Here is a 17,316-nt window from a genome sequence, read left to right on the forward strand (position 1 = left end):
GTAGTAAACTTGGTAAAATATCTCCGGCAATCGATCATACCAGCGCTAATGCACCAGAACCCATCAGAACTCTACAGTTAAGCGTGCTTGGGCGACAGTAGTACTAAGATGGGTGACCGTGCGAGAGTAGTACTAAGATGGGTGACCTCTTGGTAAGTCCTCGTGTTGATTGCCTTTTTTTATTTTATTTTTGCCATTTTTTTAGCGGTTTTCCTTATGGATGCGAGCCGACTAGTTAGCGAAGGGATTACCCGAGAGAAAGAATGGGCTATTATGGCATGAAGCCTGGGAGGGGGCCCGCCCCAGGTTTTTGGAATTCATCCAAAAACGTGCATCTAATTGAATATTTTAGTAGTTTTTGTTTTTAAATAATACCAAAACGAGGTTGTTACTCCAAAATAATTGCACGAATTGATTCTCCTCGCCATAATGTTTCCAACGAACCATCATTTGCCCGAATCGGACTTGCCAAAAAGAATTAATATCCGAATGGGGAGTTTGGACCAATACATTGGAGACGTGTTAAGTAGTAAACTTGGTAAAATATCTTCGGCAATCGATCATACCAGCACTAATGCACCCGAACCCATAAGAACTCTGCAGTTAATAGTGCTTGGGCGAGAGTAGTACTAAGATGGGTGACCGTGCGAGAGTAGTACTAAGATGGGTGACCTCTTGGGAAGTCCTCGTGTTGATTGCCTTTTTTTATTTTATTTTTGCCATTTTTTTAGCGGTTTTCCTTATGACTGCGAGCCGACTAGTTAGCGAATGCATTACCCGAGAGAAAGAATAGGTTTTTATGGAAAGAAGTCTGGGAGGGTGTCCGCCCCCGGTTTATGGAATTCATCCAAAAACGTGCATTTAATTGAATATTTTAATAGTTTTTATTAAAATACTACCAAAACGAGGTTGTTAAATCAAAATAATTGCACGAAAGGATTCTCCTCGCCATAACGTTTCCAACGAACCATCATTTCCCCAAATCGGACTTGCCACGAAGAATTAATAGCCGAATGGGGAGTTCGGACCAATACATTGGAGACGTGTTAAGTAGTGAACTTGGTAAAATATCTTCGGCAATCGATCATACCAGCACTAATGCACCAGAACCCATCAGAACTCTGCAGTTAAGCATGCTTGGGCGAGAGTAGTACTAAGATGGGTGACCTCTTGGGAAGTCCTCGTGTTGATTGCTTTTTTTATTTTATTTTTGCCATTTTTTTAGCGGTTTTCCTTATGACTGCGAGCCGACTAGTTAGCGAATGGATTACTCGAGAGAAAGAATAGGTTTTTATGGCAAGAAGCCTGGGAGGGCGCCCGCCCCCGATTTTCGGAATTCATCCAAAAACGTGCATTTAATTGAATATTTTAATAGTTTTTTATTAAAATACTATCAAAACGAGGTTGTTAATCCAAAATAATTGCACGAAAGGATTTTCCTCGCCATAACCTTTCCAACGAACCATAATTTGCCCGAATCGGACTTGCCACGAAGAATTAATAGCCGAATGGGGAGTTCGGACCAATACATTGAAGACGTGTTTAGTAGTAAACTTGGTAAAATATCTTCGGCAATCGATCATACCAGCACTAATGCACCAGAACTCTGCAGTTAAGCGTGCTTGGGCGAGAGTAGTAATAAGATGGGTGACCTCTTGGGAAGTCCTTGTGTTGATTGCCTTTTTTTATTTTTTCTTGCCATTTTTTTAACGGTTTTCCTTATGGCTGCGAGCCGACTGGTTAGCGAAGGGATTACCCGAGAGAAAGAATGGGTTTTTATGGCACGAAGCCTGGGAGGGCGCCCGCCCCAGGTTTTTGGAATTCATCCAAAAACGTGCATTTAATTGAATATATTAATAGTTTTTTATTAAAATACTACCAAAACGAGGTTGTTAATCCAAAATAATTGCACGAAAGGATTCTCCTCGCCATAATGTTTCTAACGAACCATCATTTGCCCGAATCGGACTTGCCACGAAGAATTAATAGCGGAATGGGGAGTTCGGACCAATACATTGGAGACGTGTTAAGTAGTAAACTTGGTAAAAATACCTTCAGCAATCGATCATACCAGCACTAATGCATCAGAACCCATCAGAACTCTGCAGTTAAGCGTGCTTGGGCGAGAGTAGTACTAAGATGGGTGACCTCTTGGGAAGTCCTCGTGTTGATTGCTTTTTTTATTTTATTTTTTCCATTTTTTAGCGGTTTTCCTTATGACTGCGAGCCGACTAGTTAGCGAATGGATTACCCGAGAGAAAGTTAGCGGTTTTCCTTATGACTGCAAGCCGACTAGTTAGCGAAGCCTGGGAGGGTGTCCGCCACAGGTTTTTGGAATTCATCCAAAAACGTGCATTTAATTGAATATTTTAATAGTTTTTTATTAAAATACTACCAAAACGAGGTTGTTAATCCAAAATAATTGCACGAAAGGATTCTCCTCGCCATAACGTTTCCAACGAACCATAATTTGCCCGAATCGGACTTGCCACGAAGAATTAATAGCCGAATGGGGAGTTCGGACCAATACATTGAAGACGTGTTAAGTATTAAACTTGGTAAAATATCTTCGGCAATGATCATACCAGCACTAATGCACCAGAACTCTGCAGTTAAGCGTGCTTGGGCGAGAGTAGTACTAAGATGGGTGACCTCTTGGGAAGTCCTTGTGTTGATTGTCTTTTTTTATTTTTTTTTTGCCATTTTTTTAGCGGTTTTCCTTATGGCTGCGAGCCGACTGGTAAGCGAAAGGATTACCCGAGAGAAACAATGGGTTTTTATGGCACGAAGCCTGGGAGGGCGCCCGCCCCAGGTTTTTGGAATTCATCCAAAAACGTGCATTTAATTGAATATTTTAATAGTTTTTTATTAAAATACTACCAAAACGAGGTTGTTAATCCAAAATAATTGCACGAAAGGATTCTCCTCGCCATAACGTTTCTAACGAACCATCCTTTGCCTGAATCGGACTTTCCACGAAGAATTAATAACCGAATGGGGAGTTCGGACCAATACATTGGAGACGTGTTAAGTAGTAAAATTGGTAAAATATATTAAGCAATCGATCATGCCAGCACTAACGCACCGGAACCAATCAGAACTCTGCAGTTAAATGTGCTTGGGAGAGAGTAATACTAAGATGGGTGACCTCTTGGGAAGTCCTCGTGTTGATTGCCTTTTTTTATTTTATTTTTGCCATTTTTTCAGCGGTTTTCCTTATGGCTGCGAGCCGACTAGTTAGCGAATGGATTATCCGAGAGAAAGATTGGGTTTTTATGGCACGAAGCCTAGGAGGGTGCCCTCCCCAGGTTTTTGGAATTCATCCAAAAACGTGCATTTAATTGAATATTTTAATATTTTTTATTAAAATACTACCAAAACGAGGTTGTTAATCCAAAATAATTGCACGAAAGGATTCTCCTCGCCATAACGTTTCCAACGAACCATCATTAGCCCGAAACGGACTTGCCTAGAAGAATTAATGGTCGAAGGGGGAGTTCGGACCAATACATTGGAGACGTGTTAAGTAGTAAACTTGATAAAATACCTTCAGCAATCGATCATACCAGCACTAATGCACCAGTACCCATCAGAACTCAGCAGTTAAGCGTGCTTGGGTGAGAGTGGTACTAAGATGGGTGACCTTTTGGGAAGTCCTCGTTTTGATTGCCTTTTTTATTTTATTTTGCCATTTTTTTAGCGGTTTTCCTTATGACTGCGAGACAAATAGTTAGCGAAGGGATTACCCGAGAGAAAGAATGGTTTTTTTTGGCATGAAGCCTGGGAGGGCGCCCGCCCCCGATTTTTGGAATTCATCCAAAATTGTGTATTTAATTGAATATTTTAATAGTTTTTTATTAAAATACTACCAAAACGAGGTTGTTAATCCAAAATAATAGCACGAAAGGATTCTCCTCGCCATAACGTTTCCAACGATCCATCATTTGCCCGAATCGGACTTTCCACGAAGAATTAATAGCCGAATGGGGAGTTCGGACCAATACATTGGAGACGTGTTAAAAAGTAAACTTGGTAAAATATCTTCGTCAATCGATCATACCAGCACTAATGCACCAGAACCAATCTGAACTCTGCAGTTAAGTGTGCTTGGGTGAGTGTAGTACTATGATGGGTGACCTCTTGAGAAGTCCTCGTTTTGATTGCCTTTTTTTATTTTATTTTGCAGTTTTTTTAGCGGTTTTCCTTATGGCTGCGAGCCGACTGGTTAGCGAAGGGATTACTCGAGAGAAACAATGGGTTTTTATGGCACGAAGTCTGGGAGGGCGCCCGCCCCAGGTTTTTGGAATTCATCCAAAAACGTGCATTTAATTGAATATTTTAATAGTTTTTTATTAAAATACTACCAAAACGAGGTTGTTTATCCAAAAAAATTGCACGAAAGGATTCTCCTCGCCATAACGTTTCTAACGAACCATCCTTTGCCTGAATCGGACTTTCCAAGAAGAATTAATAACCGAATGGGGAGTTCGGACCAATACATTGGAAACGTGTTAAGTAGTAAACTTGGTAAAATATATTAAGCAATCGATCATGCCAGCACACTTATGCACCGGAACCAATCAGAACTCTGCAGTTAAACGTGCTTGGGAGAGAGTAATACTAAGATGGGTGACCTCTTGGGAAGTCCTCGTGTTGATTGCCTTTTTTTATTTTATTTTTGCCATTTTTTTAGCGCCTTTCCTTATGGCTGCGAGCCGACTAGTTAGCGAATGGATTACCCGAGAGAAAGATTGGGTTTTTATGGCACGAAGCCTAGGAGGGTGCCCTCCCCAGGTTTTTGGAATTCATCCAAAAACGTGCATTTAATTGAATATTTTAATAGTTTTTATTAAAATACTACCAAAACGAGGTTGTTAATCCAAAATAATTGCACGAAATGATTCTCCTCGCCATAACGTTTCCAACGAACCATCATTAGCCCGAAACGGACTTGCCACGAAGAATTAATAGTCGAAGGGGGAGTTCGGACCAATACATTGGAGACGTGTTAAGTAGTAAACTTGATAAAATACCTTCAGCAATCGATCATACCAGCACTAATGCACCAGTACCCATCAGAACTCAGCAGTTAAGCGTGCTTGGGTGAGAGTGGTACTAAGATGGGTGACCTTTTGGGAAGTCCTCGTTTTGATAGCCTTTTTTTATTTTATTTTGCCATTTTTTTAGCGGTTTTCCTTATGACTGCGAGACGAATAGTTAGCGAAGGGATTACCCGAGAGAAAGAATGGGTTTTTATGGCATGAAGCCTGGGAGGGCGCCCGCCCCCGATTTTTGGAATTCATCCAAAATCGTGCATTTAATTGAATATTTTAATAGTTTTTTATTAAAATACTACCAAAACGAGGTTGTTAATCCAAAATAATTGCACGAAAGGATTCTCCTCGCCATAACGTTTCCAACGATCCATCATTTGCCCGAATCGGACTTGCCACGAAGAATTAATAGCCGAATGGGGAGTTCGGACCAATACATTGGAGACGTGTTAAAAAGTAAACTTGGTAAAATATCTTCGTCAATCGATCATACCAGCACTAATGCACCAGAACCAATCTGAACTCTGCAGTTAAGCGTGCTTGGGTGAGTGTAGTACTATGATGGGTGACCTCTTGAGAAGTCCTCGTTTTGATTGCCTTTTTTTATTTTATTTTGCCATTTTTTTAGCGGTTTTCCTTATGACTGCGAGCCGAATAGTTAGCGAAGGGATTACCCGAGAGAAAGAATGGGTTTTTATGGCACGAAGATTGGGAGGGCGCCCGCCCCAGGTTTTTGGAATTCATCCAATAACGTGCATTTAATTGAATATTTTAATAGTTTTTTATTAAAATACTACCAAAACGAGGATTGTTAATCCAAAATAATTGCACGAAAGGATTCTCCTCGCCATAATGTTTCCAACAAACCATCATTTGTCCTTATCAGACTTGCCACGAAGAATTAATAGCCGAATGGGGAGTTCAGACCAATACATTGGAGACGTGTTAAGAAGTAATCTTGGTAAAATATCTTCGACAATCGATCATACCAGCACTAATGCATCAGAACCCATCAGAACTCTGCAGTTAATCGTGCTTGGGCGAGAGTAGTACTAAGATGGGTGACCTCTTGGGAAGTCTTTGTGTTGATTGCCTTTTTTTATTTTATTTTGCCATTTTTTTAGCGGTTTTCCTTATGACTGCGATCCGAATAGTTAGCGAAGGGATTACCCGAGAGAAAGAATGGGTTTTTATGGCATGAAGCCTGGGAGGGCGCCCGCCCCCGGTTTTTGGAATTCATCCAAAAACGTGCATTTAATTGAATATTTTAATAGTTTTTTTATTAAAATACTACCAAAACGAGGTTGTTAATCCTAAATAATTGCACGAAAGGATTCTCCTCGCCATAACGTTTCCAACGAACCATCATTTGCCCGAATCGGACTTGCCACGAAGAATTAATAGCCGAATGGGAGTTCGGACAAATACATTTGAGACGTGTTAAGTAGTAAACTTGGTAAAATATCTTCTGTTATCGATCATACCAGCACTAAAGCACCAGAACCAATCTGAACTCTGCACTTAAGCGTGCTTGGGTGAGAGTAGTACTAAGATGGGTGACCTCTTGGGAAGTCCTCGTGTTGATTTTCTTTTTTTATTTATTTTTGCCATTTTTTTAGCGGTTTTTCTTATGGCTGCGAGCCGAGTAATTAGCGAATGGATTGCCCGAGAGAAAGAATGGGTTTTTATGGAACGAAGCCTGGGAAGGTTCCCGCCCCAGGTTTTTGGAATTCATCCAAAAACATGCATTTAATTGAATATTTTAATAGTTTTTATTAAAATAATACCAAAACGAGGTTGTTAATCCAAAATAATTGCACGAAAGGATTCTCCTCGCCATAACGTTTCCAACGAACCATCATTTGCCTGAATCGGACTTGCCACGAAGAATTAATAGCCGAATGATGAGTTCAGACCAATACATTAGAGACGTGTTATGTAGTAAACTTGGTAAAATACCTTCAGCAATCGATCATACCAGCACTAATGCACCAGTACCCCATCAGAACTCTGCAGTTAAGCGTGCTTGGGCGATAGTAGTACTAAGATGGCTGACCTCTTGGGAAGTCCTCGTTTTGATTGCCTTTTTTTATTTTATTTTGCCATTTTTTTAGCGGTTTTCCTTATGACTGCGAGCCGAATAGTTAGCGAAGGGATTACCCGAGAGAAACAATGGGTTTTTATGGCACGAAGCCTGCGAGGGCGCCCGCCCCAGGTTTTTGGAATTCATCCAATAACGTGCATTTAATTGAATATTTTTATAGTTTTTTATTAAAATACTACCAAAACGAGGTTGTTAATCCAAAAAAATTGCACGAAAGGATTCTCCTCGCCTTAATTTTTCCAACGAACCATCATTTGGCCGAATCAGACTTGCCACGAAGAATTAATAGCCGAATGGGGAGTTCGGACCAATACCTTGGAGACGTGTTAAGAAGTAAACTTGGTAAAATATCTTCTACAATCGATCATACCAGCACTAATGCACCAGAACCCATCAGAACTCTGCAGTTAAGCGTGCTTGGGCGAGAGTAATACTAAGATGGGTGACCTCTTGGGAAGTCCTCGTGTTGATTGCCTTTTTTATTTTTTTTGCTATTTTTTTAGCGGTTTTCCTTATGGCTGCGAGCCGAATAGTTAGCGAAGGGATTACCCGAGAGAAAGAATGGGTTTTTATGGCACGAAGCCTGCGAGGGCGCCCGCCCCAGGTTTTTGGAATTCATCCAATAACGTGCATTTAATTGAATATTTTAATAGTTCTTTATTAAAATACTACCAAAACGAGGTTGTTAATCCAAAATAATTGCACGAAAGGATTCTCCTCGCCATAACGTTTCCAACGATCCATCATTTGCCCAAATCGGACTTGCCACGAAGAATTAATAGCCGAATGGGGAGTTCGGACCAATACATTGGAGACGTGTTAAGTAGTAAACTTGGTAAAATATCTTCAACAATCGATCATACCAGCACTAGAGAAGCAGAATCAATTAGAACTCTGCACCCTAAGCGTGCTAGGGCAAGAGTAGTACTAAGATGGGTGATCTCTTGGGAAGTCCTCGTGTTGATTACCTTTTTTTATTTTACTTTTGCCATTTTTTAGCGGTTTTCCTTATGGCTGCGAGCCGAGTAATTAGCGAAGGGATTACCCGAGAGAAAGAATGGGTTTTTATGGCACGAAGCCTGGGAGGGCGCCTGCCCCAGGTTTTTGGAATTCGTCCAAAAACGTGCATTTAATTGAATATTTTAATAATTTTTTATTAAAATACTACCAATACGAGGTTGTTAGTCCAAAATAATTGCACGAAAGGATTCTCCTCGCCATAACGTTTCCAACGAACCATCATTTGCCCGAATCGGACTTGCCACGAAGAATTAATAGCCGAATGGGTAGTTCGGACCAATACATTGGAGACGTGTTAAGTAGTAAACTTGGTAAAATATCTTCGGCAATCGATCATACCAGCACTAATGCACCAGATCCCATCAGAAATCTGCAGTTAAGCGTGCTTGGGCGTGAGTAGTACTAAGATGGATAACCTCTTGGGAAGTCCTCGTGTTGATTGTCATTTTATATTTTATTTTTGCCATTTTTTTTAGCGGTTTTCCTTATTGATGCGAGCCGACTAGTTAGCGAAGGGATTACCCGAGAGAAAGAATGGGTTTTTATGGAACGAAGCCTGGGAGGGCGCCCGCCACAGGTTTTTGGAATTCATCCAAAAACGTGCATTTAATGGAATATTTTAATAATTTTTTATTAAAATACTACCAAAACGAGGTTGTTATCCAAAATAATTGCACGACTGGATTCTCCTCGCCATAACGTTTCCAATGAACCATCATTTGCCCGAATCGGACTTGCCACGAAGAATTAAGAGCCGAATGGGGAGTTCTGACCAATACATTGGAGACGTGTTAAATAGTAAACTTAGTAAAATATTTTTAGCAATCGATCATACCAGCACTAATGCACCAGAACCCATCCGAACTCTGCAGTTAAGCGTGCTTGGGAGAGGGTAGTACTAAGATGGGTGACCTCTTGGGAAGTCCTCGTGTTGATTGCCTTTTTTTATTTTTATTTTTGCCATTTTTTTAGCGGTTTTCCTTATGACTGCGAGCCGAGTAATTAGCGAATGGATTGCCCGAGAGAAAGAATGGGTTTTTATGGCATGAAGACTGGGAGGGCGCCCGCCCAAGGTTTTTGGAATTCATCCAAAAACGTGCATTTAATTGAATATTTTAGTAGTTTTTTATTAAAATACTACCAAAACGAGGTTGTTAATCCAAAATAATTGCCCGAAAGGATTCTCCTCGCCATATAGTTTCCAAAGAACCATCATTTGCCCGAATCGGACTTGCCACAAAGAATTAATAGCTGAATGGGGAGTTCTGACCAATACATTGTACACGTGTTAAGTAGTAAACTTGGTAAAATACCTTTAGAAATCGATCATACCAGCACTAATGCACCAGAACCCATCCGAACTCTGCAGTTAAGCGTGCTTGGGAGAGAGTAGTACTAAGATGGGTGACCTCTTGTGAAGTCCTCGTGTTGATTGCCTTTTTTTATTTTTATTTTGCCATTTTTCTAGCGGTTTTCCTTATGACTGCGATCCGAGTAATTAGCTAATGGATTTCCCAAGAGAAAGAATGGGTTTTTATGGCACGAAGCCTGGGAGGGTGCCCGCCCCAGGTTTTTAGAATTCATCCAAAAACGTGCATTTCATTGAAAATTTTAATAGTTTTTTATTAAAATACTACTAAAACGAGGTTGTTAATCCAAAATAATTGCACGAAAGGATTCTCCTCGCCATAACGTTTCCAACGAACCATCATTTGCCCGAATCAGACTTGCCACGAAGAATTAATAGCCGAATGGGGAGTTCAGACCAATATATTGGAGACGTGTTAAGTAGTAAACTTGGTAAAATATCTTCAACAATCGATCATACCAGCACTAATGCAGCAGAACTAATCAGAACTCTGCAGTTAAGCGTGCTTGGGCGAGTTGGGAAGTCCTCGTGTTGATTACCTTTTTTTATTTTATTTTTTCCATTTTTTTAGCGGTTTTCCTTATGGCTACGAGCCGAGTAATTACCGAAGGGATTACCCGAGAGAAAGAATGGGTTTTTATGGACCGAAGCCTGGGAGGGCGTGCGCCCCAGGTTTTTGGAATTCATCCAAAAACGTGCATTTAATTGAATATTTTAATAGTTTTTTATTAAAATACTACCAAAACGAGGTTGTTAGTCCAAAATAATTGCACGAAAGGATTCTCCTCGCCATAACGTTTCCAACTCAACCATCCTTTGCCTGAATCGGACTTGCCACGAAGAATTAATAGCCGAATGGGGAGTTCGGACCAATACATTGGAGACGTGTTAAGTAGTAAACTTGGTAAAATATCTTTAGCAATCGATCATACAAGCACTAATGCACCAGAACCCATCCGAACTCTGCAGTTAAGCGTGCTTGGGAGAGAGTAGTACTAAGATGGGTGACCTCTTGTGAAGTCCTCGTGTTGATTGCCTTTTTTTATTTTTTTTTGCCATTTTTCTAGCGGATTTCCTTATGACTGCGATCCGAGTAATTAGCTAATGGATTTCCCAAGAGAAAGAATGGGTTTTTATGGCACGAAGCCTGGGAGGGTGCCTGCCCCAGGTTTTTGGAATTCATCCAAAAACGTGCATTTCATTGAAAATTTTAATAGTTTTTTATTAAAATACTACTAAAACGAGGTTGTTAATCCAAAATAATTGCACGAAAGGATTCTCCTCGCCATAACGTTTCCAACGAACCATCATTTGCCCGAATCGGACTTGCCACGAAGAATTAATAGCCGAATGGGGAGTTCAGACCAATATATTGGAGACGTGTTAAGTAGTAAACTTGGTAAAATATCTTCAACAATCGATCATACCAGCACTAATGCAGCAGAACTAATCAGAACTCTGCAGTTAAGCGTGCTTGGGCGAGTTGGGAAGTCCTCGTGTTGATTACCTTTTTTTATTTTATTTTTTCCATTTTTTTAGCGGTTTTCCTTATGGCTACGAGCCGAGTAATTACCGAAGGGATTACCCGAGAGAAAGAATGGGTTTTTATGGACCGAAGCCTGGGAGGGCGTGCGCCCCAGGTTTTTGGAATTCATCCAAAAACGTGCATTTAATTGAATATTTTAATAGTTTTTTATTAAAATACTACCAAAACGAGGTTGTTAGTCCAAAATAATTGCACGAAAGGATTCTCCTCGCCATAACGTTTCCAACTCAACCATCCTTTGCCTGAATCGGACTTGCCACGAAGAATTAATAGCCGAATGGGGAGTTCGGACCAATACATTGGAGACGTGTTAAGTAGTAAACTTGGTAAAATATCTTCAGCAATTGATCATACCATCACTAATGCACCAGAACCAATCAGAACTCTGCAATTAAGCGTGCTTGGGTTTGAGTAGTACAAAGATGGGTGACCTCTTGGGAAGTCCTCGTGTTGATTGCTTTTTTTTATTTATTTTTTTTTGCCATTTTTTAGATGTTTTCCTTATGGCTGCGAGCCGATTAGTTAGCGAAGGGATTACCCGAGAGAAATGATGGGTTTTTATGGCACGAAGCCTGGGAGGGCGCCCGCCCCAGGTTTTTGGAATTCATCCAAAAACGTGCATTTAATTGAATATTTTAATAGTTTTTTATTAAAATACTACCAAAACGAGGTTGTTAATCCAAAATAATTGCACGAAAGGATTCTCCTCGCCATAACGTTTCCAACGAACCATCATTTTCCCGAATCGGACTCGCCACGAAGAATTAATAGCCGAATGGGGAGTTCGGACCAATACATTGGAGACGTGTTAAGTAGTAAACTTGGTAAAATACCTTTACCAATCGATCATACCAGCACTAATGCACCAAAACCCATCCGAACTCTGCAGTGAAGCATGCTTGGGAGAGAGTAGTACTAAGATGGGTGACCTCTTGGGAAATCCTCGTGTTGATTTCCTTTTTTTATTTTTTTTGGCATTTTTTAGCGGTTTTCCTTATGAATGCGAGCCGAGTAATTAGCGAATGGATTACCCGAGAGAAAGAATGGGTTTTTATGGCACGAAGCCTGGGAGGGCGCCCGCCCCAAGTTTTTGGAATTTATCCAAAAACGTGCATTTAATTGAATATTTTAATATCTTTTTATTAAAATACTACCAAAACGAGGTTGTTAATCCAAAATAATTGCACGAAAGGATTCTCCTCGCCATAAAGTTTCCAACGAACCATCATTTGGCCGAATCGGACTTGCCACGAAGAATTAATAGCCGAATGGGGAGTTCGGACCAATACATTGGAGACGTGTTAAGTGGTAAACTTGGTAAAATACCTTTAGCAATCGATCATACCAGCACTAATGCACAAGAACCCATCCGAACTCTGCAGTTAAGCATGCTTGGGAGAGAGTAGTACTAAGATGGGTGACCTCTTGGGAAATCCTCGTGTTGATTTCCTTTTTTTATTTTTTTTTGCCATTTTTTAGCGGTTTTCCTTATGACTGCGAGCCGAGTAATTAGCGAATGGATTACCCGAGAGAAAGAATGGGTTTTTATGGCACGAAGCCTGGGAGGGTGCCCGCCCCAGGTTTTTGGAATTCATCCAAAAACGTGCATTTCATTGAATATTTTAATAGTTTTTTATTAAAATACTACTAAAACGAGGTTGTTAATCCAAAATAATTGCACGAAAGGATTCTCCTCGCCATAACGTTTCCAACGAACCATCATTTGCCCGAATCGGACTTGCCACGAAGAATTAATAGCCGAATGGGGAGTTCAGACCAATATATTGGAGACGTGTTAAGTAGTAAACTTGGTAAAATATCTTCAGCAATTGATCATACCATCACTAATGCACCAGAACCAATCAGAACTCTGCAATTAAGCGTGCTTGGGTTTGAGTAGTACAAAGATGGGTGACCTCTTGGGAAGTCCTCGTGTTGATTGCTTTTTTTTATTTTATTTTTTGCCATTTTTTAGATGTTTTTCTTATGGCTGCGAGCCGATTAGTTAGCGAAGGGATTACCCGAGAGAAATGATGGGTTTTTATGGCACGAAGCCTGGGAGGGCGCCCGCCCCAGATTTTTGGAATTCATCCAAAAACGTGCATTTAATTGAATATTTTAATAGTTTTTTATTAAAATACTACCAAAACGAGGTTGTTAATCCAAAATAATTGCACGAAAGGATTCTCCTCGCCATAACGTTTCCAACGAACCATCATTTTCCCGAATCGGACTTGCCACGAAGAATTAATAGCCGAATGGGGAGTTCGGACCAATATATTGGAGACGTGTTAAGTAGTAAACTTGGTAAAATATCTTCAACAATCGATCATACCAGCAATAATGCACCAGAACCCATCAGAACTCTGCAGTTAAGCGTGCTTGGGCGAGAGTAGTACTAAGATAGGTGACCTCTTGGGAAGTCCTCGTGTTGATATCCTTTTTTTATTTTTTTTTGCCTTTTTTTTAGCGGTTTTCCTTATGGCTGCGAGCCGACTGGTTAGCGAAGGGATTACCCGAGAGAAAGAATGGGTTTTTATGGCACGAAGCCTGGGAGGGCGTCCGCCCCAGGTTTTTGGAATTCATCCAAAACGTGCATTTAATTGAATATTTTAATAGTTTTTTATTAAAATAATACCAAAACGAGGTTGTTAATCCAAAATAATTGCACGAAAGGATTCTCCTCGCCATAACGTTTCCAACGAACCATCCTTTGCCTGAATCGGACTTGCCACGAAGAATTAATAGCCGAATGGGGAGTTCGGACCAATACATTGTAGACGTGTTAAGTAGTAAACTTGGTAAAATATCTTCAGCAATTGATCATACCAGCACTAATGCACTAGAATCCATCAAAACTCTGCAGTTAAGCGTGCTTGGGATTGAGTAGTACAAAGATGGGTGACCTCTTGGGAAGTCCTCGTGTTGATTGCCTTTTTTTATTTTTTTTTGCCATTTTTTTAGAGGTTTTCCTTATGGCTGTGAGCCGATTAGTTAGCGAAGGGATTACCCGAGACAACGGATGGGTTTTTATGGCACGAAGCCTGGGAGGGCGCCCTCCCAAGGTTTTTGGAATTCATCAAAAAGCGTGCATTTAATTGAATATTTTAATAGTTTTTTATTAAAATACTACCAAAACGAGGTTGTTAATCCAAAACATGAATTGATTCTCCTCGCCATAATGTTTCCAACGAACCATCATTTGCCCGAATCGGACTTGCCACGAAGAATTAATAGCCGAACGGGGAGTTCGGACCAATACATTGGAGACGTGTTAAGTGGTAAACTTGGTAAAATACCTTTAGCAATCGACCATACCAGCACTAATGCACCAGAACCCATCCGAACTCTGCATGTAAGCATGCTTGGGAGAGAGTAGTACTAAGATGGGTGACCTCTTGGGAAATCCTCGTGTTGATTTCCTTTTTTTATTTTTTTTTGCCATTTTTTAGCGGTTTTCCTTATGACTGCGAGCCGAGTAATTAGCGAATGGATTACCCGAGAGAAAGAATGGGTTTTTATGGCATGAAGCCTTGGAGGGCGCCCGCCCCAGGTTTTTGGAATTCATCCAAAAACGTGCATTTAATTGAATATTTTAATAGTTTTTTATTAAAATATTACCAAAACGAGGTTGTTAATCCAAAATAATTGCATGAATTGATTCTCCTCGCCATAATGTTTCCAACGAACCATCATTTGCCCGAATCGGACTTGCCACGAAGAATTAATAGCCGAATGGGGAGTTCGGACCAATCCATTGGAGACGTGTTAAGTGGTAAACTTGGTAAAATACCTTTAACAATCGATCATACCAGAACTAATGCACCAGAATCAATCCGAACTCTGCATGTAAGCATGCTTGGGAGAGAGTAGTACTAAGATGGGTCACCTCTTGGGAAATCCTCGTGTTGATTTCCTTTTTTATTTTTTTTTGCCATTTTTTAGCGGTTTTCCTTATGACTGCGAGCCGAGTAATTAGCGAATGGATTACCCGAGAGAAAGAATGGGTTTTTATGGCATGAAGCCTGGGAGGGCGCCCGCCCTAGGTTTTTGGAATTCATCCAAAAACGTGCATTTAATTGAATATTTTAATATCTTTTTATTAAAATACTACCAAAACGAGGTTGTTAATCCAAAATAATTGCACGAAAGGATTCTCCTCGCCATAACGTTTCCAACGAACCATCATTTGGCCGAATCGGACTTGCCACGAAGAATTAATAGCCGAATGGGGAGTTCGGACCAATACATTGGAGACGTGTTAAGTGGTAAACTTGGTAAAATACCTTTAGCAATCGATCATACCATCACTAATGCACCAGAACCCATCCGAACTCTGCAGTTAACCATGCTTGGGAGAGAGTAGTACTAAGATGGGTGACCTCTTGGGAAATCCTCGTGTTGATTTCCTTTTTTTATTTTTTTTTGCCATTTTTTAGCGGTTTTCCTTATGACTGCGAGCCGAGTAATTAGCGAATGGATTACCCGAGAGAAAGAATGGGTTTTTATGGCACGAAGCCTGGGAGGGCGCCCGCCCCAGGTTTTTGGAATTCATCAAAAAGCGTGCATTTAATTGAATATTTTAATAGTTTTTTATTAAAATACTACCAAAACGAGGTTGTTAATCCAAAATAATTGCATGAATTGATTCTCCTCGCCATAATGTTTCCAAGGAACCATCATTTGCCCGAATCGGACTTGCCACGAAGAATTAATAGCCGAATGGGGAGTTCGGACCAATACATTGGAGACGTGTTAAGTGGTAAACTTGGTAAAATACCTTTAGCAATCGACCATACCATCACTAATGCACCAGAACCTATCTGAACTCTGCAGTTAAGCATGCTTGGGAGAGAGTAGTACTAAGATGGGTGACCTCTTGGGAAATCCTCGTGTTGATTTCCTTTTTTTATTTTTTTTTGCCATTTTTTAGCGGTTTTCCGTATGACTGCGAGCCGAGTAATTAGCGAATGGATTACCCGAAAGAAAGAATGGGTTTTTATGGCACGAAGCCTGGGAGGGCGCCCGCCCCAGGTTTTTGGAATTCATCCAAAAACGTGCATTTAATTGAATATTTTAATAGTTTTTATTAAAATACTACCAAAACGAGGTTGTTAATCCAAAATAATTGCACGAAAGGATTCTCCTCGCCATAACGTTTCCAACGAACCATCATTTGGCCGAATCGGACTTGCCACGAAGAATTAATAGCCGAATGGGGAGTTCGGACCAATACATTGGAGACGTGTTAAGTAGTAAACTTGGTAAAATATCTTCAGCAATTGATCATACCAGCACTAATGCACTAGAATCCATCAAAACTCTGCAGTTAAGCGTGCTTGGGATTGAGTAGTACAAAGATGGGTGACCTCTTGGGAAGTCCTCGTGTTGATTGCCTTTTTTTATTTTTTTTTGCCATTTTTTTAGAGGTTTTCCTTATGGCTGTGAGCCGATTAGTTAGCGAAGGGATTACCCGAGACAACGGATGGGTTTTTATGGCACGAAGCCTGGGAGGGCGCCCGCCCCAGGTTTTTGGAATTCATCTAAAAACGTGCATTTAATTGAATTTTTTAATAGTTTTTATTAAAATACTACCAAAACGAGGTTGTTAATCCAAAATAATTGCACGAAAGGATTCTCCTCGCCATAACGTTTCCAACGAACCATCATTTTCCCGAATCGGACTCGCCACGAAGAATTAATAGCCGAATGGGGAGTTCGGACCAATACATTGGAGACGTGTTAAGTAGTAAACTTGGTAAAATACCTTTAGCAATCGATCATACCAGCACTAATGCACCAAAACCCATCCGAACTCTGCAGTGAAGCATGCTTGGGAGAGAGTAGTACTAAGATGGGTGACCTCTTGGGAAATCCTCGTGTTGATTTCCTTTTTTTATTTTTTTTTGCCATTTTTTAGCGGTTTTCCTTATGAATGCGAGCCGAGTAATTAGCGAATGGATTACCCGAGAGAAAGAATGGGTTTTTATGGCACGAAGCCTGGGAGGGCGCCCGCCCCAAGTTTTTGGAATTCATCCAAAAACGTGCATTTAATTGAATATTTTAATATCTTTTTATTAAAATACTACCAAAACGAGGTTGTTAATCCAAAATAATTGCACGAAAGGATTCTCCTCGCCATAACGTTTCCAACGAACCATCATTTGGCCGAATCGGACTTGCCACGAAGAATTAATAGCCGAATGGGGAGTTCGGACCAATA

At 40.5% G+C, this 17,316-nt stretch overlaps 16 non-coding genes and 17 pseudogenes across 16 annotated transcripts; all 33 read left to right on the forward strand.

Annotated features, from left to right (window-relative positions):
• Window positions 1-26: 26 nt before the first annotated feature.
• Window positions 27-174, forward strand: LOC113327372 (annotated as a pseudogene).
• Window positions 175-552: 378 nt separating this feature from the next.
• Window positions 553-700, forward strand: LOC113327280 (annotated as a pseudogene).
• Window positions 701-1,076: 376 nt separating this feature from the next.
• Window positions 1,077-1,195, forward strand: LOC113327205. The gene has a single exon (XR_003348868.1). It is a non-coding gene; the product is annotated as a 5S ribosomal RNA (ribosomal RNA).
• Window positions 1,196-1,571: 376 nt separating this feature from the next.
• On the forward strand, window positions 1,572-1,680 carry LOC113327313 (annotated as a pseudogene).
• Window positions 1,681-2,057: 377 nt separating this feature from the next.
• On the forward strand, window positions 2,058-2,176 carry LOC113327145. Its single transcript, XR_003348808.1, has one exon. It is a non-coding gene; the product is annotated as a 5S ribosomal RNA (ribosomal RNA).
• Window positions 2,177-2,572: 396 nt separating this feature from the next.
• Window positions 2,573-2,680, forward strand: LOC113327371 (annotated as a pseudogene).
• Window positions 2,681-3,057: 377 nt separating this feature from the next.
• On the forward strand, window positions 3,058-3,176 carry LOC113327305 (annotated as a pseudogene).
• Window positions 3,177-3,552: 376 nt separating this feature from the next.
• On the forward strand, window positions 3,553-3,671 carry LOC113327219. The gene has a single exon (XR_003348882.1). It is a non-coding gene; the product is annotated as a 5S ribosomal RNA (ribosomal RNA).
• A 375-nt stretch (window positions 3,672-4,046) lies between these two features.
• Window positions 4,047-4,165, forward strand: LOC113327202. Its single transcript, XR_003348864.1, has one exon. It is a non-coding gene; the product is annotated as a 5S ribosomal RNA (ribosomal RNA).
• Window positions 4,166-4,541: 376 nt separating this feature from the next.
• Window positions 4,542-4,662, forward strand: LOC113327365 (annotated as a pseudogene).
• Window positions 4,663-5,038: 376 nt separating this feature from the next.
• Window positions 5,039-5,157, forward strand: LOC113327271 (annotated as a pseudogene).
• Window positions 5,158-5,533: 376 nt separating this feature from the next.
• On the forward strand, window positions 5,534-5,652 carry LOC113327168. Its single transcript, XR_003348830.1, has one exon. It is a non-coding gene; the product is annotated as a 5S ribosomal RNA (ribosomal RNA).
• A 377-nt stretch (window positions 5,653-6,029) lies between these two features.
• LOC113327127 lies at window positions 6,030-6,148 on the forward strand. The gene has a single exon (XR_003348789.1). It is a non-coding gene; the product is annotated as a 5S ribosomal RNA (ribosomal RNA).
• A 376-nt stretch (window positions 6,149-6,524) lies between these two features.
• Window positions 6,525-6,643, forward strand: LOC113327254 (annotated as a pseudogene).
• A 375-nt stretch (window positions 6,644-7,018) lies between these two features.
• Window positions 7,019-7,138, forward strand: LOC113327243. The gene has a single exon (XR_003348906.1). It is a non-coding gene; the product is annotated as a 5S ribosomal RNA (ribosomal RNA).
• A 376-nt stretch (window positions 7,139-7,514) lies between these two features.
• LOC113327438 lies at window positions 7,515-7,633 on the forward strand. Its single transcript, XR_003348939.1, has one exon. It is a non-coding gene; the product is annotated as a 5S ribosomal RNA (ribosomal RNA).
• A 374-nt stretch (window positions 7,634-8,007) lies between these two features.
• LOC113327416 lies at window positions 8,008-8,127 on the forward strand (annotated as a pseudogene).
• Window positions 8,128-8,503: 376 nt separating this feature from the next.
• On the forward strand, window positions 8,504-8,622 carry LOC113327042. Its single transcript, XR_003348702.1, has one exon. It is a non-coding gene; the product is annotated as a 5S ribosomal RNA (ribosomal RNA).
• Window positions 8,623-8,999: 377 nt separating this feature from the next.
• On the forward strand, window positions 9,000-9,118 carry LOC113327240. The gene has a single exon (XR_003348903.1). It is a non-coding gene; the product is annotated as a 5S ribosomal RNA (ribosomal RNA).
• Window positions 9,119-9,496: 378 nt separating this feature from the next.
• Window positions 9,497-9,615, forward strand: LOC113327070. The gene has a single exon (XR_003348730.1). It is a non-coding gene; the product is annotated as a 5S ribosomal RNA (ribosomal RNA).
• An 850-nt stretch (window positions 9,616-10,465) lies between these two features.
• On the forward strand, window positions 10,466-10,584 carry LOC113327124. Its single transcript, XR_003348787.1, has one exon. It is a non-coding gene; the product is annotated as a 5S ribosomal RNA (ribosomal RNA).
• An 849-nt stretch (window positions 10,585-11,433) lies between these two features.
• Window positions 11,434-11,552, forward strand: LOC113327361 (annotated as a pseudogene).
• A 379-nt stretch (window positions 11,553-11,931) lies between these two features.
• Window positions 11,932-12,050, forward strand: LOC113327318 (annotated as a pseudogene).
• A 374-nt stretch (window positions 12,051-12,424) lies between these two features.
• On the forward strand, window positions 12,425-12,543 carry LOC113327183. Its single transcript, XR_003348844.1, has one exon. It is a non-coding gene; the product is annotated as a 5S ribosomal RNA (ribosomal RNA).
• A 375-nt stretch (window positions 12,544-12,918) lies between these two features.
• LOC113327363 lies at window positions 12,919-13,037 on the forward strand (annotated as a pseudogene).
• Window positions 13,038-13,414: 377 nt separating this feature from the next.
• Window positions 13,415-13,533, forward strand: LOC113327180. The gene has a single exon (XR_003348841.1). It is a non-coding gene; the product is annotated as a 5S ribosomal RNA (ribosomal RNA).
• Window positions 13,534-13,908: 375 nt separating this feature from the next.
• On the forward strand, window positions 13,909-14,027 carry LOC113327283 (annotated as a pseudogene).
• Window positions 14,028-14,397: 370 nt separating this feature from the next.
• LOC113327246 lies at window positions 14,398-14,516 on the forward strand. The gene has a single exon (XR_003348909.1). It is a non-coding gene; the product is annotated as a 5S ribosomal RNA (ribosomal RNA).
• Window positions 14,517-14,891: 375 nt separating this feature from the next.
• On the forward strand, window positions 14,892-15,010 carry LOC113327413 (annotated as a pseudogene).
• A 374-nt stretch (window positions 15,011-15,384) lies between these two features.
• On the forward strand, window positions 15,385-15,503 carry LOC113327264 (annotated as a pseudogene).
• Window positions 15,504-15,878: 375 nt separating this feature from the next.
• On the forward strand, window positions 15,879-15,997 carry LOC113327272 (annotated as a pseudogene).
• Window positions 15,998-16,371: 374 nt separating this feature from the next.
• On the forward strand, window positions 16,372-16,490 carry LOC113327285 (annotated as a pseudogene).
• Window positions 16,491-16,865: 375 nt separating this feature from the next.
• LOC113327244 lies at window positions 16,866-16,984 on the forward strand. The gene has a single exon (XR_003348907.1). It is a non-coding gene; the product is annotated as a 5S ribosomal RNA (ribosomal RNA).
• Window positions 16,985-17,316: the final 332 nt, after the last annotated feature.

This window comes from Papaver somniferum, unplaced genomic scaffold (genome assembly GCF_003573695.1).
Source record: "Papaver somniferum cultivar HN1 unplaced genomic scaffold, ASM357369v1 unplaced-scaffold_10, whole genome shotgun sequence".
NCBI classification, from domain to species: Eukaryota; Viridiplantae; Streptophyta; class Magnoliopsida; order Ranunculales; family Papaveraceae; genus Papaver; species Papaver somniferum.